At 44.2% G+C, this 24,339-nt stretch overlaps 1 long non-coding RNA gene across 1 annotated transcript in view; it reads left to right on the top strand.

Moving 5' to 3' along the window:
- LOC123487546 overlaps positions 1 to 15,183 on the top strand; it is a 28,330-nt gene extending 13,147 nt beyond the window's left edge. Inside the window, exons 2-4 of the long non-coding RNA XR_006659819.1 lie at positions 8,659 to 8,755; positions 9,820 to 9,927; positions 15,064 to 15,183. This is a non-coding gene — a long non-coding RNA (uncharacterized LOC123487546). The remainder of the gene's footprint in view (positions 1 to 8,658; positions 8,756 to 9,819; positions 9,928 to 15,063) is intronic.
- The last annotated feature ends 9,156 nt before the right edge of the window (positions 15,184 to 24,339 follow it).

The raw sequence follows: 24,339 nt of genomic DNA, 5'->3' as shown, positions 1-24,339 counted from the left end.
AAAGTACCAAGATTCCGAGTTGGATGACTGTTCAAAAAGATTTCTCCCAGTCGGAGCTCGTTTTTTTTTTTTAGAGTTCCCAGTTGTCTTGAATGCGGCATTATTGCTCAGAGGGAGACGGCAGGGTATTCTCTTTGAGTCAGGAACCAAAACTCCTCCGTAGTTACCTGTGAATGCATTCGGTCACATGACAGCTCGATAGCTGTTCGATTTCACTTACCGGCATGTCAACTGAGCCAGTATCACAGTAAAATGGATTGGGAAGTAGATCCCAAAGTGCTCTTCCAAGAGTTGGAGGTGAGCAGTCATCACACGTGTGGGATGTTAGAAACATGCACAGTCGAGGGAAGGGGGCACGGTTCGCTTTTGAAAGACTCTCTCTCCGTTCACTCATCTGTAGAATGTTTTTGTATTTCCCCTGCATGCTTGCGTTCAGTTTACCAATGTTACATAAGCAAGGAGACACATTTTTTCATTACACAGAAAGTCAACCAAGTCTGTTTTTTTACATCCATTGTGAATAACAGCAGTTCCTCTCTCAATGCGAAAAATCTTTCCAACAATCCCCGTCGATAACCACCAAGCCTGTGAAATAGAACATTGTAATGCTCTGATCTCATATCTCCACATAGTTTTGCGAACAGGCATTCGCACAGTGGATGTGGTTTGATGTAGTTTACAATCGAAGTTACCTGCTGCACTATATCTCTGAGTTCTGTGCTCAACCCTTTCGCCGCCAGTTGCTCTCGGTGTATCATACAATGTGTCCATATGGCAGAGGGAGACACATTCATAACTAGAGTGCAGAGGCCTGCCCGCCGTCCCGCCATAGATGGAGCCCCATCTGTGCAAAAGTCCACGATTTGATCCCATGGAATCTGTTTTTCGTTAATATAGCCACGCAGCACACTGAACATCCCACCTGCCGTTTCATGCTCGGGAATCGTGAGACGGAACAATATTTCCTTGTGAATAGCATCCCCCGACATGTATAGCAATCAAAAGTCAATGCATGGGCATCTCGGCCCTCACAGCTAACGTCCATCTGGAGAGCATAAGCTGGACAGTTTGAGTCGTTCAGTCAGAGTTTCCTCTTGATTGCTAGCAATAGCATACATTCTTTGTTTAACAGTGTTATCTGACAAAGGTAGTGATGTGAGTTTCTGTGCTTCTGCCTCCCCACACATTGTTTTCACCATATGAATTGCGGCCGGTAATATCAAAGTCTCTGCAATAGTGTGTGGTTTCATAGTGTAGCAGGCCTAGCCATTCACTGTGGGAATGATTCAAGTACAACGGTCAAGTGCGGCCTTTTCCCATGATCTAAGGGCGCTCTCTGGTTGAATTTTATCTTTTAGATTTGAATAATTTTGATTTTGATTTTTAAGGTTAACCACATTACAATGATTTTGAGATACAAAGACAATATTATAATATAGATTTTATTTGTATTTCTTTTTCAGGATTTTTGAAATTCTCCCACGACACTATTTTCATATCAGGCGACACAACATGGGGTCGCGACCCCTAGTTTGGGAACTGCTGTGCTACAACCATAATGCAGTAGTGTTATCATTTACAGTGAGCTCCCAAAGTATTAGGACAGTGACCAATTTGTTGTTGTTTTGGCTCTGTAATCGAGCACTTTGGATTTGAAATGATACAATGATTATGATTTTAAAGTGCATATTGTCAGCTTTAATTTTGAGGGTTTTTTCATCCATATCGGGTGAAATTACAGCACTTTTTGTACATAGTCCCCCCATTTTAGGGGACCAAAAGTATTGGGACAAATTCACTTATGTGTTTTGGTCCCATATTGATAGCATGCAATGATTACATCAAGCTTGTGACTCTACACATTCTTTGGATGCATTTGCTGTTTGTTTTGGTTGTGTTTCAGATTATTTTGTGCCCAATAGAAATTAATGGTAAATACATGAAATGCATTCGGAAAGTATTCAGAGGCCTTGACATTTTCCACATTTTGTTACGTTACAGCCTTATTCTAAAATTGATTAAATAAAAAATGTCCTCATCAGTCTACACACAATAACCCATAATGACAAAGCGAATAAACCGTTTTTTAGAACTTGCTAATTTATTAAATATTAAAAACATACCTAACCAGCCTACCTGGTTAGATTGCTGATGGCCGTCCATACATGATGATTAGCCTACCTGGTTAGCTGATTTCTGATGGTCCTTCATACATGATGATTAGCCTACCTGGTTGGATTGCTGACGGCCCTCCATACATGATGATTAGCCTACCTGGTTAGCTGATTGCTGATGGCCCTCCATACATGATGATTAGCCTACCTGGTTGGATTGATGATGTCCCTCCATACATGATGATTAGCCTACCTGGTTAGCTGATTGCTGATGTCCCTCCAACATATATTAGCCTACCTGGTTAGCATTCATGGCCCTCACTGGTGGATTGATGATGGCCCTCCATACATGATGATTAGCCTACCTGGTTGGATTGATGATGGCCCTCCATACATGATGATTAGCCTACCTGGTTAGATTGCTCCTTACAGGGTACTCTGGATGTTTTGTATAAACATTGCGTAGGCCAGGGGTCCGGAACCTGCTGGTGTCGTAGAAATATTTGACTCAAAAGTAGTCAACTCAAAATATCTCTCAAGAGACTGGAGCTTGTGAATCCAAAAATTAGACTTGTATTATTTGCATAACAAAGCCGAGCTTGCTCCATGGAGCAACTGCTTGCCCTGAACTGGAGCTGTCCTTTTATACAGACACAAATGCATAGTCAACATACATAGTTACTCTTCTCTACATTTACATTTACATTTACGTCATTTAGCAGACGCTCTTATCCAGAGCGACTTACATTATTTATTTTTTCATACCCCCTGTGGGAATCGAACCCACAACCCTGGCGTTGCAAACACCATGCTCTATCAACTGAGCTACATCCCTGCCGGCCATTCCCTCCCCTACCCTGGACGACGCTGTGCCAATTGCGCGCCGCCCCATGGGTCTCCCGGTCACGACCGGCTACGACAGAGCCTGGATCTATGTGAATGAATAACATCTTTTCATTATCACATGTTGGCTACTCACAGGGGCTACTTGCGCTTCTCTAAATGGGGCCTCTGTATCTTATTAGTGGCGTGACTCAAAAAATTATGTACATACGTATGTTAAAGAACAATCACACTCTGTATTGACTATATTCACCATCCAGACATATATCTGAAGTACAAAGTATCAATCATGTTCATTCTGTTTTACCTTTATCATTTCATAACACATTATAAAACATATCAATTAATACTTAAACATGGTTTAAACATGTCATCCATAACCCATTCTCAACCACATACATTTAAGCATTTATCATTTACCATCCTCCCTGGCCCTTGAGATTATGTGCATGTGGCTATGTGTCAGGTCATAAGCACAAACAAATGATAACACTAGTTCCATTGTTACTCCAATCTCCACACAGCCACCACGAGGAGTTGTATCTCCATCACATGTCATTGACATACCCAGACCAGCTGCAGGGAGTTATGAAAAAAACATAAATGTCTCTGCTCTGTATTAACCCTTCAACTGGTTCTCAATCCATAAACATTTTAAGGCATATAGGTGTTTAATTCTACAACATATGTACTTGAAAATCATCTATACTGGTTTTCTGTTCTATCTGATAATTAGTTGCACCCACCTTGTGTCCCGGGTCTGAATCAGTCCCTGATTTCCCTGATTAGAGGGAGAAAAATGCAGTGGAACTGGCTTGGAGGTCCAGGTTTGAATTTGAGGGGACTTGGCCTCAGGGTAGTGTTTTACACAGATACTGTTAACAAAAATATCATGTTTTTATAGTAAAAATTTTGTACATCGATGACATGGTAAATTTAAGAGATGATGTGACACACTGGCTAAGAATACAATATGTACAATATTCCACACATACCATTTCATATTAGACCATGTGAATGTACAGTATCGTTTTTCTCATCATGTTTAAGCCTACCCTACAAGAAATTAACAGATTGTTTGAGATTCTAACATGTTACATGGCATGTCAATTACTTTATAACCTGTTTCCAATACATATGACATTTCAGGCGTTTTTGAAAGCAATTTGTTTTACAATAATTACACAAGAACACATTTTATTGTATCTCCAACACCTTTTTAACATGTACATTTCCGGGTTGGGTAAAACGAGTGGTTACGCTAACTATGAGCGGTGTGAGTACTGTACCCTTTGTGTCATTGCTGTCAAGGCTCTGTGCACCCTGGGATGTGACAGTAGAAAGGAGGGACCATGGGAACTGGAGAGAACACACAATCTCTCCCGGTGAATTATGGGACAGCGGAGCTTTCTCAGGCAGATCTGTCACTCAAACCAATGGCTAAGGCACCTCCGGTACAATATTGAATGTCAACACAATGTATGTATCTGGCTGCTACTGGCTGCTACTGCCACCAAGCCAAGCACTGGCTGTGTCCCAAATGACACCCTATTCCCTATTTAGTGCACTGCTTTTGTCCAGGGCCCATAGTAGTGCACTAGATATAGGGAATAGGGTGCCATTTGGGACACAGCCTGTGACTGGGGGCTCTTTCCTCTGTCAGAGAGCTCAGGGAGACGGTAGAGGTGGGATACCCAAGGCACAAAGTGTTGGTTCTCAGTGCTCAGACACATCTGGAGCGAACACACACACACACACACACACACACACACACACACACACACTCATTCTATCATCCCCGTCTGGAGCGATGTGATCACTGCTCATGTCGTGTGTGGCGTGGTCTCGGTAGAGATGAGGGGTTGTGGGTATAATAAACCTGCAGCACTAATTGTAATAGTACTGAAGAGTCACAAGTGGATTTGATGGACGTTTTCAATCAACATATGACAGAATTCTGAGGGTTCTGAGTTTGACTGGTTGTATTTCTCCCTGTAATTGTTTTTCTGTCCGTCACAGAGGTTTGACTTTGACCCTACCGATCTACAAAGGATTTATACATTAGATACTGTAGTCCTCATTTCAATGAGAATGTAGACTGAATCGATTATTTTCATCTACACAACATTGTAGACCGCTCCCCTCCTAAATTCATTATTTAAACCATTGAAGAAACAGTGCAACACGCAGCCAGTCAGATCTACTGTAGAATTCCATTTGCACCCGGCTACAAGACTCGCATTTAGTTCCATAATGGAATTTATAGCAGGTGTGAACGTCTTGTTTTTTCAGCCTGATCCAAACACCACCATTAATACTTTAATATCTAGCATATGACTGGGCTTACTGGGCCAACATGAGCTGTACTGCAGCACTACCAGCCAGGTATACAAGATCCTGTAGGCCTATAGACTCATTTATCCATTACGCCAACAAAGGTGTTTTAAGTGGGTAGATAAATGCATAGAGAACAGAAGAACCACCATGCACTTTATTATTACCTATTATTTATGAAATAATCCTGATTTATGTGGTCAACATAAAATGATATAGCCTCGAGCTAATTAGCCCCAATGGCTGTGGTCATTAATCTCAGAGGGACTTAATATGTAGGCATTCAGGAACTCAGATTTGCTACCTAAGGATTTGGTCTTTCATTAGCTTTGTTTGAACTCATGGTAAAATGTTGACTGCATTGTTGTTTTTATTTGAGTTGTGATTAGGCCTAGGATACAGATAGAGAAGGAGTGGGGTGCTAACCAAAGTACAACATTTCATCTCTGTTTCTCTGTACTAATTCCAACATATAGTATCAATCAGAATTCTCATTAACATTAATTTATGTATGAAACCCTCACATTCACAAAGTAGGGATGTTCTTAGAAAAACTCAATTTCCATGGTTGTGTCCTTTCAAAATGACCACCATTACATTGATAATCAACGTTGGTTAGATTATTTCCTATAGGCCTAGTCTTTTTCTTTAGGAGCAGAGCAGAGGAATAGTATATGGAGCTAAGCAGCAACACCAGCACAGCAGCAGTTAAAGTACCAAAGGAATAACTCTGGCTGACAGACAGACAGACAGACAGACAGACAGAAAGGCAGGCAGGCAGACAGACAGACAGACAGACAGACAGGCAGGCAGGCAGACAGGCAGACAGGCAGACAGTCAGGCAGGCAGACAGACAGAAAGAGCCTCTATTCCAGGCTGTCTCCCTGCATGCCTTCAGAAGTGCCACAAAGCATCCATGCTGATCTGCTTAGCCATCCTATCCCTCCCTCACTCCCTAATGAACACCACCCTATCACTCCCTCACCCCCTAATGAACACCATCCTATCCTTCCCTCACCCCCTAATGAACACCATCCTATCCCTCCTCACCCCCTAATGAACACCATCCTATCCCTCCCAAAGGAGCTCTAGAGCTTAGCCTCTCTTCTCTTCCTTTCCCTCTTTCCTCCAACAGCCCTCCCCAACTCCGTCTCCCTAACTCTCCCCACCACTCCTGACTCTCCATAACTCCACCACCCCCGGCTCTCCCTAACTCTCCCCACCACCCCTGACTCTCCCTAACTCTCCCCACCATCCCTGACTCTCCCTAACTCTCCCCTCCACCCCCGGCTCTCCCGAACTCTCCCCACCACCCCCAACTCTCCCTAACTCTCCCCTCCACCCCCGGGCTCTCCGAACTCTCTCCACCACCCCCGACTCTCCCTAACTCTCCCCCACCACCCCGACTTTCCCTAACCCTCCCCCACCACCCCCAACTTTCCCTAACTCCCCCCACCACCCCCGATTCTCCCGAACTCTCCCCACCACCCCTGACTCTCCCGAACTCTCCCCACCACCCCTGATTTTCCCTAATTCTCCCCCTCACCCCCGGCTCTCCCGAACTCTCCCCACCACCCATGATTCTCCCTAATTCTCCCCTCACCCCCGGCTCTCCCGAACTCTCCCCACCACCACTGATTCTCCCTAATTCTCTCCACCACCCCTGACTCTCCCCACCACCCCTAACTTTCCCCACCACCCCCGACTCTCCCCACCACTCTTGACTCTCCCCACCACCCTGACTCTACCTAACTCTCCCCACCACCCATAACTCTCCCCACCACCCCTGACTCTCCCCACCACCCCTAACTTTCCCCCACCACCCCCCGACTCTCCCCACCACTCTTGACTCTCCCCAAAACCCTGACTCTCCCTAACTCCCCCCACCACCCCCGACTCTCCCACCACCCCTAACTCTCCCACCACCCCTAACTCTCCCACCACCCCTGACTCTCCCCACCACCCCTAACTCTCCTAACTCTCCCCACCATCCCCAACTCTCCCTAACTCTCCCCACCACCCCCGACTCTCCCACCACCCCCTAACTCTCCCACCACCCCTAACTCTCCCACCACCCCTGACTCTCCCCCACCACCCCTAACTCTCCCTAACTCTCCCCCACCAACCCTGACTCTCCCTAACTCTCCCCTCCACCTCTGACTCTCCCTGACCCTCCCCGCCACCCCTGACTCTCCCTAACTCTCCCCACCACCCCCAACTCTCCCTAACTCCTCACCATCCCTGACTTTCCCCACCACCCCAGACTCTCCCTAACTCTCCCCACCACCCCTGACTTTCCCCACCACCCCAGACTCTCCCTAACTCTCCCCACCACCACCAACTCTCCCTAACTCTCCCCACCACCCCCAACTCTCCCTAACTCTCCCCCACCACCCCCAACTCTCCCTAACTCTCCCCACCACCCCCAACTCTCCCTAACTCTCCCCACCACCCCCAACTCTCCCTAACTCTCCCCACCATCCCTGACTTTCCCCACCACCCCAGACTCTCCCTAACTCCTCACCACCCCCAACTCTCCCTAACTCTCCCCACCACCCCCAACTCTCCCTAACTCTCCCCCACCACCCCCAACTCTCCCTAACTCTCCTCACCACCCCCAACTCTCCTAACTCTCCCCACCACCCCCAACTCTCCCTAACTCTCCCCACCACCCCCAACTCTCCCTAACTCTCCCCACCACCCCCAACTCTCCCTAACTCTCCCCACCACCCCCAACTCTCCCTAACTCTCCCCACCACCCCCAACTCTCCCTAACTCTCCCCACCACCCCAACTCTCCCTAACTCTCCCCACCACCCCCAACTCTCCCTAACTCTCCCCACCACCCCCAACTCTCCCTAACTCTCCCCACCACCCCCAACTCTCCCTAACTCTCCCCACCACCCCCAACTCTCCCTAACTCTCCCCCACCACCCCCAACTCTCCCTAACTCTCCCCACCACCCCCAACTCTCCCTAACTCCTCACCACCCCCAACTCTCCCTAACTCCTCACCACCCCCAACTCTCCCTAACTCTCCCCACCACCCCCAACTCTCCCTAACTCTCCCCACCACCCCCAACTCTCCCTAACTCCTCACCAACCCTCAGACCTCCAATCTGTCTGTGCCACTGCAGTATTATTAGACGTATCCACTCCTCTGAGAGGGGAAACAGAGAGGGCTGAGGGGCTGGCAGATGAGAGATGCTACAGGGGCTACTAGTTCCATTAAAATGGACATTTGACTTCCACTCCTTCCATTCACCAGGGCCTTTGTTATCATGGAGCTTGACGCTCGATGCCTCGCCAGCTGGCCTCTCAGGATGTAGTGAGGCTTACTGATCCATGACCAACTCATCTATCTTTCAGGATTCCAGGGAACACGCTGTGAAATTGACACTGACGAGTGTATCTCAGGCCCATGCCAGAACCAGGGCCACTGTCTTGACCGGGTCAACAGCTACAGGTAAAAGTGAACCGCGAGGGGCACCTTATATACATAGTCTGCATACCAAATGGCACTCTATTCCCTATGTAGTGCAGTGCTTTTGATCAGAACCCTATAGGATCCGGCCTAATGTAGTGCACTGTATAGGCAACAGGGAGCCATTTGGGACACTTCCATTCATTTGTCAACCCAGAGATACTCACTCAAACAAACAAAGATGAAAATGGCTGTCAGATTTTATGAATAATGGATTATAAACACATACCAGATGATTTTATGATTTGATCAATTACGCACAATACCTGCTCCCATTTAGCAGTAATTTAGCTAACACTAATGAGTGCAATTAATTCCAAGGTGACAATTATTGAATATGGTGAAATTGAGACAAGTAGATGGTGAGCTTCACAATCTCAAGATGGTGGTTGCCTTATGATGACTCCGGAAGTATAATGAATATTATCACATACTTATCACAACCATATTATTTTTACCGCCTCTGAACATATTATAAATATATTGATAGTATGGTCTCTGTAATATTATAATAAATATACTACATTATGTGCTCTGTATATTATAAGCACATATAATGAACATGTATTTACCACAGCAATATATTGTTGTTGTGGTCTCAGATCAGATGTGTGTGATTGGTGTGATGTTGCTACACAACGCTAGGCGTGCCCCTGTGATATGGTTAAATGAACTGTTAAATGAACAAAGGCTCATGCCATATTTCCATAAACACTATGCAAAAAATTATGTGGCTTCATAACATGCCCTTTGGAGTGGAAATGAGGTCAGTTCAAAGAGGAACCGTCTCCCCTTTTAACTCAAAACAGGACTGTTTATATGAATCCTTCTTTACAGCTTAGTTTAACGTTTAGTCAAACAGTCACAATCTAAAAGGTTCCGGTCAATCTAGATCCGATGTGTAATTAATATCAGATAAAGTCCTCTTCATTGATCTGTTATTTTATCATTTTGTCTTCCTCACATGTGCCACTACGAGTAAACAAATAGATTTTCTATTTTGTATGCAAGAGGATATCAATATTAATGATTGCCTTTGTTTTCAGCTGTGACTGTGAGCCTGGGTTTTCTGGCCGACACTGTGAGGAAGACATCAATGAATGTGCCTCCAGCCCCTGCCAAAATGGAGGCATTTGCCAAGACCTGGTGAACAGGTTAGTACCTACAGTACCAGGACACCCCTTGTACCATATCTGCTTTAATATTTACCCCATTACCTTACCTGGTCATTTAAGCTATCGCTAAATGAATATGGCATCATTGAAGCCTTAGCTAGCTAGCTAACACCTTCTATATGTAATTTGTATTTTTGAGTCCCAAATGACACCCTATCCCCTGTATATCCTCTGTATAGTGCACTATAGGCCCTGTGGGCCCTGGTCAAAAGTAGTGCACTATATAGGGAATAAGGTTACATTTGGAACGCATCCTATCTCTCTGAAGTATTTGTTTTGAACCGTTAGCGCAGGAACAAAAACAAGTTTAAAATGAGCCTAGCTATGAGGTAGCTATGTTAAGCCTAGAGGGGCTATTCTCCAAAGCGCTCCAGTCTGCGTCCCAAATGGCACCCTATTCCCTACATAGGACACTACTTTTGAATATTACGGGGTCTTATATAACATGCCTTTCTTCATCATTGACATATTTAAGCTGCCGTACAGCAGACAGCAGACTGCATTCAGCAGGAACACATCATGACTCTAGATTGGGTTTCCTTTCTTCCACTGGGTAGTCTTCTCTCTGGGTAGCTCTCTCTCTCTCTCTCTCTCTCTCTCTGGGTAGCTCTCTCTCTCTCTCTCTCTCTCTCTCTCTCTCTCTCTCTCTCTCTCTCTCTCTCTCTCTCTCTCTCTCTCTCTCTCTCTCTCTCTCTCTCTCTCTCTCTCTTCACCCCCCTTGCTCTCTCTCTCCCTCCACTGTCTTTAATGGGAGTCCTGGGGCTTATAGTACGAGGCTGTAGTCCGACAGATGGGCAGAGAAGTCCCAGGGCCAATTTAAGTCCTAAATGGTTTGTCTCCAGTTTGTCTCCTGTCATGATACCTGCTCCCATGGCGACCCAGCATGCACTGCTCATAGCGTTCCCCTGACTGGGCAGACCTGGGAGTTCAGTCCAGGTGTGTCTACCCCTCTGTAAAGACTCTCTAATGGAAGCAGACCTGGCCCTGGATGCGTCCCAAATGACACCCTATTCCCTTTATAGTCAGTAGAGTCTGAAACCATCAGTAGAGTCTGCTGAAACCATCTACTGTACATTTACATTTACATTTACGTCATTTAGCAGACGCTCTTATCCAGAGCGACTTACAAATTGGTGCATTCACCCTATAACCAGTGGGATAACCACTTTACAATTATGTTTTTTTATTATTATTATTATTTTTTTAAAGAGGAGGGGGGTAGAAGGATTACTTTATCCTATCCCAGGTATTCCTTAAAGAGGTGGGGTTTCAAATGTCTCCGGAAGGTGGTGAGTGACTCCGCTGTCCTGGCGTCGTGAGGGAGCTTGTTCCACCATTGGGGTGCCAGAGCAGCGAACAGTTTTGACTGGGCTGAGCGGGAACTATGCTTCCGCAGAGGAAGGGAGCCAGCAGGCCAGAGGTGGATGAACGCAATGCCCTCGTTTGGGTGTAGGGACTGATCAGAGCCTGAAGGTACGGAGGTGCCGTTCCCCTCACAGCTCCACAGGCAAGCACCATGGTCTTGTAACAGATGCGAGCTTCAACTGGAAGCCAGTGGAGTGTGCGGAGGAGCTGGGTGACGTGAGAGAACTTGGGAAGGTTGAACACCAGACGGGCTGCGGCATTCTGGATGAGTTGTAGGGGTTTAATGGCACAGGCAGGGAGCCCAGCCAACAGCGAGTTGCAGTAATCCAGACGGGAGATGACAAGAGCCTGGATTAGGACCTGTGCCGCTTCCTGTGTAAGGCAGGGTCGTACTCTCCGAATGTTGTAGAGCATGAACCTGCAGGATCGGGTCACCGCCTTGATGTTAGCGGAGAAGCGACAGGGTATTGTCCAGGGTCACGCCAAGGCTCTTCGCACTCTGGGAGGAGGACACAACGGAGTTGTCAACCGTGATGGCGAGATCATGGAACGGGCAGTCCTTCCCCGGGAGGAAGAGCAGCTCCGTCTTGCCAAGGTTCAGCTTGAGGTGGTGATCCGTCATCCATACTGATATGTCTGCCAGACATGCAGAGATGCGATTCGCCACCTGGTTATCAGAAGGGGGAAAGGAGAAGATTAGTTGTGTATCGTCAGCGTAGCAATGATAGGAGAGGCCATGTGAGGATATGACAGAGCCAAGTGACTTGGTGTATAAGCGAGAATAGGAGAGGGCCTAGAACTGAGCCCTGGGGGACACCAGTGGTGAGAGCACGTGGTGCGGAGACAGCTTCTCGCCACGCCACTTGGTAGGAGCGACCGGTCAGGTAGGACGCAATCCAAGAGTGAGCCGCGCCGGAGATGCCCAGCTCGGAGAGGGTGGAGAGGAGGATCTGATGGTTCACAGTATCAGAGGCAGCAGACAGGTCTAGAAGGACAAGAGCAGAGGAGAGAGAGTTAGCTTTAGCTGTGTGGAGAGCCTCCGTGACACAGAGAAGAGCAGTCTCAGTTGAATGACCAGTCCTGAAACCTGACTGGTTAGGATCAAGAAGGTCATTCTGAGAGAGATAGCAAGAGAGTTGGCTAAAGACGGCACGCTCAATAGTTTTGGAAAGAAAAGAAAGAAGGGATACTGGTCTGTAGTTGTTGACATCAGATGGATCGAGTGTTGGTTTTTTGAGAAGGGGTGCAACTCTCGCTCTCTTGAAGACGGAAGGGACATAGCCAGCGGTCAAGGATGAGTTGATCAGCGAGGTGAGGTAGGGGAGAAGGTCACCGGAGATGGTCTGGAGAAGAGAGGAGGGGGATAGGGTCAAGCGGGCAGGTTGTTGGGCGGCCTGCAGTCACAAGTCGCAAGATTTTATCTGGAGAGAGAGGGAGAAAGAAGTCAAAGCATAGGGTAGGGCAGTGTGAGCAGAACCAGCAGTGTCATTAGACTTAACAAACGAGGATCGGATGTCGTCAACCTTCTTTTTCAAAGTGGTTGACGAAGTCATCCACAGAGAGGGAGGAGGGGGGGGAGGATTCAGCAGGGAGGAGAATGTGGCAAAGAGCTTCCTAGGGTTAGAGGCAGATGCTTGGAATTTAGAGTGGTAGAAAGTGGCCTTAGCAGCGAAACAGATGAAGAAAATGTAGAGAGGAGGGAGTGAAAAGATGCCAGGTCCGCAGGGAGTCTAGTTTTCTTCCATTTCCGCTCAGCTGCCCGGAGCTCTGTTCTGTGAGCTCGCAATGAGTCATCAAGCCACGGAGCTGGAGGGGAGGACTGAGCCGGCCGGGAGGATAGGGGACACAGAGAGTCAAAGGATGCAGAAAGGGAGGAGAGGAGGGTTGAGGAGGCAGAATTAGGAGATTGGAGGGAGAAGGATTGAGCAGAGGGAAGAGATGATAGGATGGAAGAGGAGAGAGTAGTGTGAGAGAGAGAGCGAAGGTTGCGGCGGCGCATTACCATCTGTGTAGGGGCAGAGTGAGTAGTGTAGGAGGAGAGCGAGAGAGAAAAGGATACAAAGTAGTGGTCGGAGACATGGAGGGGAGTTGCAGTGAGATTAGTAGAAGAGCAGCATCTAGTAAAGATGAGGTCAAGCGTATTGCCTGCCTTGTGAGTAGGGGGGGACGGTGAGAGGGTGAGGTCAAAAGAGGAGAGGAGTGTCTGTATATGGTACATTGAGAGATCTGTTTGTATAGGGTTTGTATAGGGTACATTGAGAGATGTGTTTGTATAGGGTACATTGAGAGATCTGTCTGTATAGGGTACATTGAGCGATGTGTTTGTATAGGGTACATTGAGAGATGTGTTTGTATAGGGTACATTGAGAGATCTGTCTGTAATGGTACATTGAGCGATCTGTTTGTATAGGGTACATTGAGAGATGTGTTTGTATAGGGTACATTGAGAGATGTGTTTGTATAGGGTACATTGAGAAATCTGTTTGTATTGGTACATTGAGAGCGGACATGTAAAGATCTGGTTTGGCCCCCATTGTTGTCCTCTATAGCAGTAAACTGTACTGTTGTATGTTTTGATAACCATGTAAATCTCTCTTGGACAAGGTGACTTTCCTCAATATATTCACCCCCACGAAACTCTCCTATGGGGAAAATCAATGGTGGAAAAAAAACGATTGGAACCATTTCCCTGTTTGACCGCTAGGTTTTATGGGTATTATGACTCATACTGTGGTACTCTATAGCAGTAAGCTGTAGTGTTGTCCCCTATAGCAGTAAGCTGTAGTGTTGTCCCCTATAGCAGTAAGCTGTAGTGTTGTCCCCTATAGCAGTAAGCTGTAGTGTTGTCCCCTATAGCAGTAAGCTGTAGTGTTGTCCCCTATAGCAGTATGCTGTAGTGTTGTCCCCTATAGCAGTAAGCTGTAGTGTTGTCCCCTATAGCAGTAAGCTGTAGTGTTGTCCCCTATAGCAGTAAGCTGTAGTGTTGTCCCCTATAGCAGTATGCTGTAGTGTTGTCTCTTATAGAAATAAGCTGTAGTGTTGTCCCCTATAGAAGTAAGCTGTAGTGTTGTCCCCTATAGCAGTAAGCTGTAGTGTTGTCCCCTATAGCAGTAAGCTGTAGTGTTGTCCCCTATAGCAGTAAGCTGTAGTGTTGTCCCCTATAGCAGTAAGCTGTGAACAGTCATAAAGTCATAGAGGATAGATGGAGAAAACAGTCATAAAGTCATAGAGGATAGATGGAGAAAACAGTCATAAAGTCATAGGAGGATAGATCGAGAAAATATCAAATGAATTGACATTTTTCTCTACTATCAATAATGCCTAAACCAACAGAAAACAACCATAACCTATCAAATAGACAGGAGGGCACTTAATACAAAATGACTTTGGGATACTACATCACTTATATCAATTACACACACTGTTGACTTGAGTGCCACATGAAAAAATCTTCTGTAGCCATTTTGTGTATCTGTTTGGTCATCCTATGGGTGTTCCTGGGAATATAGTTAAATACAGTAGTATAATAATTGTCCTTCCACCTCTAAATGTTCTGCTTCTTTTTAATACTGTTTGACCTGTTCAGTTTCCTATAATCATTGTCATCCCATCATTTACATTTACATTTTAGTCATTTAGCAGACGCTCTTATCCAGAGCGACTTACAGTTAGTGAATGCATACATTTTCATACTGGCCCCCCGTGGGAATCGAACCATCACTAATAGTTATTCTTCTTGTTAATGTCTAGGTTCCACTGCAATTGCCCACCTGGATATTTTGGCAGCCTGTGTGACCTGGATATTAATGAGTGTGAAGTTTCACCTTGCCTCCACGAGGCCGTCTGTATCAACAAACCTGGAGGCTTCAAGTGTGTCTGTCCCCCTGGATATGCAGGTAAAGATTCCTTTATTTTAACCCCTCTGTCACTCAATTCTAAAAGCTACTTTCCCCGTTAGGGCCACCGTAGGGCTCCTTTACCCCTCGGTGACAAAGAGATCAATGTGAGAGGGCTACAGCTTATCAGGACCGTGGTGGGTCTAGCTGGCTGCTTCATGATATCAGGACCGTGGTGGGTCTAGCTGGCTGCTTCATGATCTCAGGACCGTGGTGGTTCTAGCTGGCTGCTTCATGATATCAGGACCATAGTGATTCTAGCTGGCTGCTTCATGATCTCGGGACCGTGGTGGTTCTAGCTGGCTGCTTCATGATATCAGGACCATAGTGATTCTAGCTGGCTGCTTCATGATCTCGGGACCGTGGTGGTTCTAGCTGGCTGCTTCATGATCTCAGGAACATGGTGGGTCTAGCTGGCTGCTTCATGATCTCAGGACCATGGTGGGTCTAGCTGGCTGCTTCATGATATCAGGACCATGGTGGGTCTAGCTGGCTGCTTCATGATCTCAGGACCATGGTGGGTCTAGCTGGCTGCTTCATGATCTCAGGACCATGGTGGGTCTAGCTGGCTGCTTCATGATCTTAGGACCATGGTGGGTCTAGCTGGCTGCTTCATGATTTCAGGACCATGGTGGGTCTAGCTGGCTGCTTCATGATCTCAGGACCATGGTGGTTCTAGCTGGCTGTTTCATGATATCAGGACAACATCCGTCTGACACTGGAACTGGCTAAAAAAAAAGCTTAAAGAGAAACTGTCTGTAGCACAATGGGTGATCATTTTAATGAATCTTATTGTACACACAGCACAGTTCCCTTTGATCTAAGGCTTCAAGAGTGATAACAGGAGATACATCCACAATACTTTTTTTTTTTAATCTAAAGGTAATCTGTCTTCAACTGTGTCTACATTCTGTTGGTCTGTTATTTCATTAGACTGTAGTTTCACCACTACATTCTGTTGGTCTGTTATTTCATTAGGCTCTTTAGTTTCACCACTACATTCTGTTGGTCTGTTATTTCATTAGGCTCTTTAGTTTCACCACTACATTCTGTTGGTCTGTTATTTCATTAGGCTCTTTAGTTTCACCACTACATTCTGTTGGTCTGTTATTTCATTCGGCTCTTTAGTTTAACCACTATATTGTTGTTTTGCTCCCCTCCCACCATTTAGGACATGTTTTACACACAAGACACCGATATTGAGCTTTTTTGTTGTTGTTAGAGGACCAATCTAATCCTGCTTCCTGTCAGCTGGTTGGAAGATTAATTTCATTTGTCTTCTTCACTGTATCATCAATTTATCCTTTTCCAGTGGAAACAGGGGAGGGGGGGACTCTCTGAGGTATTGCCACTGGAGAGCAACTGAAGGGCATGGCCCAATTCCCAACTGAAGATGCTTCTTTTATTATTAGGCTCCTATGCGCTCAGCCTCGGCTGCTTCCCAAATGGCTCTGTATTCCCTATATCAGGGCCCTGGTCCAAAGTATTACACTATATAGGGAATAGGGTGGCATTTGGGATGCAGCCATTGTACAAGTCATTACTTTCTCCCCTTCCATCTAAGCTGGTCTGAGGAAACAGCTAGTGTCTGCCCCAGGGAGCAGGGCCACAGGATACGTTTTGGATCGGTTCAACCAACCGACTTGAGCTTCCAAAGAAATATTCGCTCTAATAAGACATGTAACAAAAACTTTTTCAAGTGAAGAGAGGGAACAAAAAAAGTCTGTAAGTAAAAAAAAAAAAAGAGAGAAAAGAGGAAAGAGTGCAAGTAAAATAGGAGATGAAAGAGTGGAAGGAAATGGAAGTAGGAAAGAGAAGGACTGGGCAAAACGTTAATATGGCTTGGGCCTAGTGGTTAAATTGGCTGCTCGGGGCTTGATCTAGCACATAATGATTTGTAAATTGAAATGTGTTTTTATGCAGCTGCTATAGTGTGTCATCTGCTCCGCCAGTGAAATACTGTAACTCATTGTGTCACTTTGATGCTATTATCACATTTATTCTCATATTGCTTCGCTTCATCCATCAGGGAAGGCAAAGCCCTTCTCCAAATGGGATATCAACATTCATTCCAACTTTCGTTTCAACGGTTGACGTGAAAATAAAGTCGTCAGGTGTTATAGCGAGGGCTTTTACATTCATTTGAATACAGATTTATGGGAGAATAAATTGTGACGTTTTCAGAATACATGCAAGCGTCAGAAATGTGTTGATGTAATGAATTTGGTTATCAGTAGGAAATTGCACATATGAGTAATATCATGCTCTAAGTAAAACATATTTTGAATCTTATTTAGGTGAATCATCCACAGTTTGTGAAATATGCAACGAGGGATGTTAGATTTGGTATGCTAGATAGATTTTATTTTGTCAAAAGACAGCTTGAACAAGGATAGGATTCTTATTATACGTAAGGTAAAAAGTGAATTTCTGTCATATTATAAAACTAATACAGAAGTCTGATTTTAAAACACTATTCAATGTCTGGCTGGTAATTATGGCCCCATGCAATGGTCCCAAAACATTCCTGCGTGGAATATCATACCACCACCACTGATGAAACTGTGGGTTTCCACAACCAAAGTTGTGCAAACCCACAGTTTCATCAGCTGTCCAGGTGGCTGGTCTCAGATGATCCCGCAGGTGAAGAAGCCGGATGTGGAGGTCCTGGACTGGCGTGGTTAATCGTGGTCTGCAGTTGTGAGGCCAGTTGGACATCCTTCCAAATTCTCTAAAACGAAGCGGCTTATGGTAGAGAAATTAACATTAAATTATCTGGCAACAGCTCTGGTGGACATTACTGCAGTCAGCATCCCAATTGCGCGCTGCCTCAAAATTGAGGCATCTGTGGCACTGTGTTGTATGACAAAACTGCACATTTAAGATTGGCCTTTTATTGTCCCAAGCACAAGGTGCACCTGTGTAATGATCATGTTGTTTAATCAGCTTCTTGATTATCTTGGCAAAGGAGAAATGCTCACTAACAGGGATGTAGACAAATTTGTGCACAACCTTTTAGAGAAATAAACTTTTAGTGCATATGGAACATTTCAAGGATATTTTATTTCAGCTCATGAAACATGGGACCAACACTTTACATATTGCGTTTATATTTTTGTTCAGTGTGTGTGTATATATATGCATATACACTACCGGTCAAAAGTTCTGGAACACCTACTCATTCAAAGGTTTTTCTTTATTTTTACTATGGTCTACATTGTAGAATAATAGTGAAGACATCAAAACTATGAAATAACACATATGGAATCATGTAGTAACCAAAAAAGTGTTTTATATATTTTATATTTGAGATTCTTGCCTTGATGACAGCTTTGCACACTCTTAGCATTTTCAGGCATTCTCTTAGCATTCTCTCAAGTTTGACACTTTTTTGGTTACTACATGATTCCATATGTGTTATTTCCATAGTTTTGATGTCTTCACTATTATTCTACAATGTAGAAAATAGTAAAAATAAAGAAAAACCTTGAATGAGTAGGTGTACTAACTTTTTGACCGGTAGTGTGTGTGTGTGTGTGTATATACAGTGGGGAAAAAAAGTATTTAGTCAGCCACCAATTGTGCAAGTTCTCCCACTTAAAAAGATGAGAGAGGCCTGTAATTTTCATCATAGGTACACGTCAACTATGACAGACAAAATGAGAAAAAAATTCCAGAAATCACATTGTAGGATTTTTAATGAATTTATTTGCAAAATATGGTGGAAAATAAGTATTTGGTCAATAACAAAAGTTTCTCAATACTTTGTTATATACCCTTTGTTGGCAATGACACAGGTCAAACGTTTTCTGTAAGTCTTCACAAGGTTTTCACACACTGTTGCTGGTATTTTGGCCCATTCCTCCATGCAGATCTCCTCTAGAGCAGTGATGTTTTGGGGCTGTCGCTGGGCAACACGGACTTTCAACTCCCTCCAAAGATTTTCTATGAGGTTGAGATCTGGAGACTGGCTAGGCCACTCCAGGACCTTGAAATGCTTCTTACGAAAGCCCACTCCTTCGTTGCCCGGGCGATGTGTTTGGGATCATTGTCATGCTGAAAGACCCAGCCACGTTTCATCTTCAATGCCCTTGCTGATGGAAGGAGGTTTTCACTCAAAATCTCACGATACATGGCCCCATTCATTCTTTCCTTTACACAGATCAGTCGTCCTGGTCCCTTTGCAGAAAAACAGCCCCAAAGCATGATGTTTCCACCCCCATGCTTCACAGTAGGTATGGTGTTCTTTGGATGCAACTCAGCATTCTTTGTCCTCCAAACACGACGAGTTGAGTTTTCCAAAAAGTTCTATTTTGGTTTCATCTGACCATATGACATTCTCCCAATCCTCTTCTGGATCATCCAAATGCACTCTAGCAAACTTCAGACGGGCCTGGACATGTACGCTTAAGCAGGGGGACATGTCTGGCACTGCAGGATTTGAGTCCCTGGCGGCGTAGTGTGTTACTGATGGTAGGCTTTGTTACTTTGGTCCCAGCTCTCTGCAGGTCATTCACTAGGTCCCCCTGTGTGGTTCTGGGATTTTTGCTCACCGTTCTTGTGATCATTTTGACCCCACGGGGTCAGATCTTGCATGGAGCCCCAGATCGAGGAAGATTATCAGTGGTATTGTATGTCTTCCATTTCCTAATAATTGCTCCCACAGTTGATTTCTTCAAACCAAGCTGCTTACCTATTGCAGATTCAGTCTTCCCAGCCTGGTGCAGGTCTACAATTTTGTTTCTGGTGTCCTTTGACAACTCTTTGGTCTTGGCCATAGTGGAGTTTGGAGTGTGACTGTTTGAGGTTGTGGACAGGTGTCTTTTATACTGATAACAAGTTCAAACAGGTGCCATTAATACAGGTAACGAGTGGAGGACAGAGGAGCCTCTTAAAGAAGAAGTTACAGGTCTGTGAGAGACAGAAATCTTGCTTGTTTGTAGGTGACCAAATACTTATTTTCCACCATATTTTGCAAATAAATTCATTAAAAATCCTACAATGTGATTTTCTGGATTTTTTTCCCTCAATTTGTCTGTCATAGTTGACGTATACCTATGATGAAAATTACAGGCCTCTCTCATCTTTTTAAGTGGGAGAACTTGCAGAATTGGTGGCTGACTAAATACTTTTTTTATATAGATTATATACTGTGTGTGTGTATATAGATTATATACTGTGTGTGTGTGTGTGTGTATGTATATATATATATATATATATATATATATATATATATATATATATATATATATATATACACACAGTGGGGAGAACAAGTATTTGATACACTGCCGATTTTGCAGGTTTTCCTACTTACAAAGCATGTATAGGTCTGTAATTTTTATCATAGGTACACTTCAACTGTGAGAGACGGAATCTAAAACAAAAATCCAGAAAATCACATTGTATGATTTTTAAGTAATTCATTTGCATTTTATTGCATGACATAAGTATTTGATACATCAGAAAAGCGGGACTTAATATTTGGTACAGAAACCTTTGTTTGCAATTACAGAGATCATACGTTTCCTGTAGCTCTTGACCAGGTTTGCACACACTGCAGCAGGGATTTTGGCCCACTCCTCCATACAGACCTTCTCCAGATCCTTCAGGTTTCGGGGCTGTTGCTGGGCATACGGACTTTCAGCTCCCTCCAAAGATTTTCTATTGGGTTCAGGTCTGGAGACTGGCTAGGCCACTCCAGGACCTTGAGATGCTTCTTACGGAGCCACTCCTTAGTTGCCCTGGCTGTGTGTTTCGGGTCGTTGTCATGCTGGAAGACCCAGCCACGACCCATCTTCAATGCTCTTACTGAGGGAAGGAGGTTGTTGGCCAAGATCTCGCGATACATGGCCCCATCCATCCTCCCCCTCAATACGGTGCAGTCGTCCTGTCCCCTTTGCAGAAAAGCATCCCCAAAGAATTATGTTTCCACCTCCATGCTTCACGGTTGGGATGGTGTTCTTGGGGTTGTACTCATCCTTCTTCTTCCTCCAAACACGGCGAGTGGAGTTTAGGACCAAAAGCTATATTTTTGTCTCTCATCAGACCACATGACCTTCTCCCATTCCTCCTCTGGATCATCCAGATGGTCATTGTTTTCAGACCTTAGGACCAGATGAAGGCATGAAGTAAGTCCATCTTCAACCTCAATGAGTCAATCTGAAAGCCCGAGGCTCTCGGGGGGAAGTGATGCGGAATCTAGAAATACAGGTTGAGTTCCTGCTGTCCAGCCTGGGTCAAGATTCCCAAACTGAGCTGAGGCCCCATCACTACAAATAAAGTGTTTTTGCATTTAAAGCATTATCTGTCAATCGTAAACAAATGTTCACATCATGTGTAGGGGAAGTGAAATTGTTTTTAATTTTTTACATTTCAGCATTACTCTGTCAAAGGAAATACTATATTCTTTCAAAACTATACAGTATCTGTCACACTTCCTCACAGGCATGCCCCTCTCCTTGTTCGGGCAGGCTTCGGCGTTTGTCGTCACTGGCCTTCTAGCCACTGCGCTCCTCATCTCATCCATTCCATTTGTTTTGTCTTGTTTATTACACACCTGGTTCATATCCCCTCATTAGTACCTGTAAGTATTTCCCTCTGCTTACTTGTCTTTGTGTGTGATTGTTTATTGTGGAAAGCTAAGGTTGGAGCTCCATGTATTTTTGTATCACTTAGGAATATTCCCTGTGTGCCTTGTATTCCAGTCCCTTTATTGGTTGTTTTCTACTAAAGTTAACATCCATCTACTACATATTATATTTATTTCCTATATCTACATCATTGTCTCCAGCAAGTTAACTTTTGACATTATATTGATCTAACATCGTTTTAAAAATGTAATAAATCGATTTATCGATACTAAATAACCCATTGATTGTCAGACTTTATATGATTTTTCTTAGCACTTTTAATGATAAAGGCTTTAAACATTACTCGATTCACTCTGCTATCCGTGACGTCATCGCTCCGCATTCAGTAATAGCGCCAAACAACTAAAAGCATGCATGGCCGGATGACAGAGGAGAAGCCTGACGAGCTACAGAAATTATCAATCCAACATTGCGGTCCTTACAAGAAACAGGGAATCTTCACCATGCACTGTCAGTATCCAGGTATTTATTTCAGTCACACTGGTTGAATTTTGGCTAAAAGGTTACTGAATCATTTCAATCCTATTATGTGTCGTTCTAATACATATTCATTATCACAACCACGAATCGTGATACAAATGGTTCGTTGTTAAAACGATAATTACACCCCTAGTAGTAAGGTGCCAGGCACATGCGGTTTGGAGTGTGTCAATACTGCAGCTGCTGGGTTGTTCACCCTCAACTGTTTCCGTGTGTATCAAAATGGCCCAAACATCCAGCCAACTTTCAGAGACAACTGTAGAACTTGTTAGAGTCAACATGGGCCAGCATCCCTGTGGGCACTTTCACACGCAGAGTCCATGCCCAGACAAAGTAGCTATAACCTAGCATTAGAAGTTATTGGCTGCATTCACACAGGCAGCCCAATTCTGATATTTTTTCACTAATTGGTCTTTTACCAATCACATCAAACTGATCATCAAACACCAACTAGTAACATACTAGATTGGGCTGCCCACGTCTCAACACAGCCATGAAGTGGCATCAGCGCTGCAAATTATTAGTATTCATAATATTTATTTAAAATCCCATGATTGATTACAATAGCCTACCACTGTACGTTGAGCGTCATTTCCATATTAAACTGCTAACTACAATGGTCGAGAGCTAGTCTATCCTTTATGGGACTGTAGCAAATCTATGCCAACTTCTCGTCTGAATGATATCTATATATATAATATTTATCAAAATATAAACCAAAAAATAAAAAACTCAGATTTATTGAATTCATATTTTCTCATCATAAGTCATCTCTTACCACGTGAATGAAAAGTAAACAGATTCCTTCTACAAGTGTTAGTGTTTTGATACAATATAAATTGAACAATATTTCTTCCCTGTACATTCTAAATGTCTTTAGTATCAAAGTCAAGGCACTCCACCATCAACCATAGTTAATTTACTGGGAATAAAAATACATATGAGCAGACTTTTCGATTTAAACAATTTTATCTCTATCTGACATCTAACATTATTCTGCCTAATCCCATAGCCTCAGGGCCATCTGAATGAACAATCATTTATCTGGTGTGACACTAAGGCCAACAAAAATTACTAGCTTCTCCCTTGGTTACAGATATGAACATCAAAATCAACACCCAGGTTTGACTACAAACTCCAAAATAAATGCCGCTTTAGTTATTTATATAATCTTACAATAATGTTTGGGTTGAAATAATAAGGAAAGGCATGAAGTAGTATTTAGAGAAAACAGGAGTGTTATTAAGCTATAAAAGCACTTCACTAGTTACACCGATACCACCTTTCCCAACTGTTGCATTATAAAAGTTATACCTCCCGTACATCAAAGAACATCTGTTTGCTCACAGAATACTGCATTTTGAAACAGTTGTCCATTTTTCACACAAAAACCATCACTTAGCTTTCATACATAAACATGAGCAGATAATAAGTTATCCAAGCATTAGCTCTTGTTAAACCGCTCTCTTCAATTAATCATTTAGACTGAAAAAAAAAAAAGAATAATTTTAAAAATTCACTAAATCAAGAAGTTTACTTGTGATACTTTCACAATAAAACTCCACGACGGTGAACTCTTTGGCCCCCTAATCTGCTCCAAGACAACCCTCTCTCTGGATTTCCCTGTCACGAACGTCAGGGTAAGGAGTAGACCAAGGCGCAGCGTTGCAGGCAAACATACTCATTTATTAATCGAAACGATATCCAAAAACAACAAAAGACGGAAACGTGACAGTTACATGGTATAACACAACCAACTCAAACAAGAACCCACAAACACAAAGTGAAAACAGACAGTTTAAATATGGCTCCCAATCAGAGACAGCCAGCAAACAGCTGACACTCGTTGCCTCTGATTGGGAGTCACTGGCCAACACAGAAAACAACAACCTAGAACACCCAACATAGAAACAACCCACACAGAACGAACACACCCTGGCTCAACATACAGAGTCCCGGAGCCAGAGCGTGACACCCGGAGTTATTCACAGGAATGC

Source organism: Coregonus clupeaformis, unplaced genomic scaffold, assembly GCF_020615455.1.
Source record: "Coregonus clupeaformis isolate EN_2021a unplaced genomic scaffold, ASM2061545v1 scaf1784, whole genome shotgun sequence".
Taxonomy (NCBI): domain Eukaryota; kingdom Metazoa; phylum Chordata; class Actinopteri; order Salmoniformes; family Salmonidae; genus Coregonus; species Coregonus clupeaformis.
This window is presented reverse-complemented; position numbering and strand designations above follow the sequence as displayed.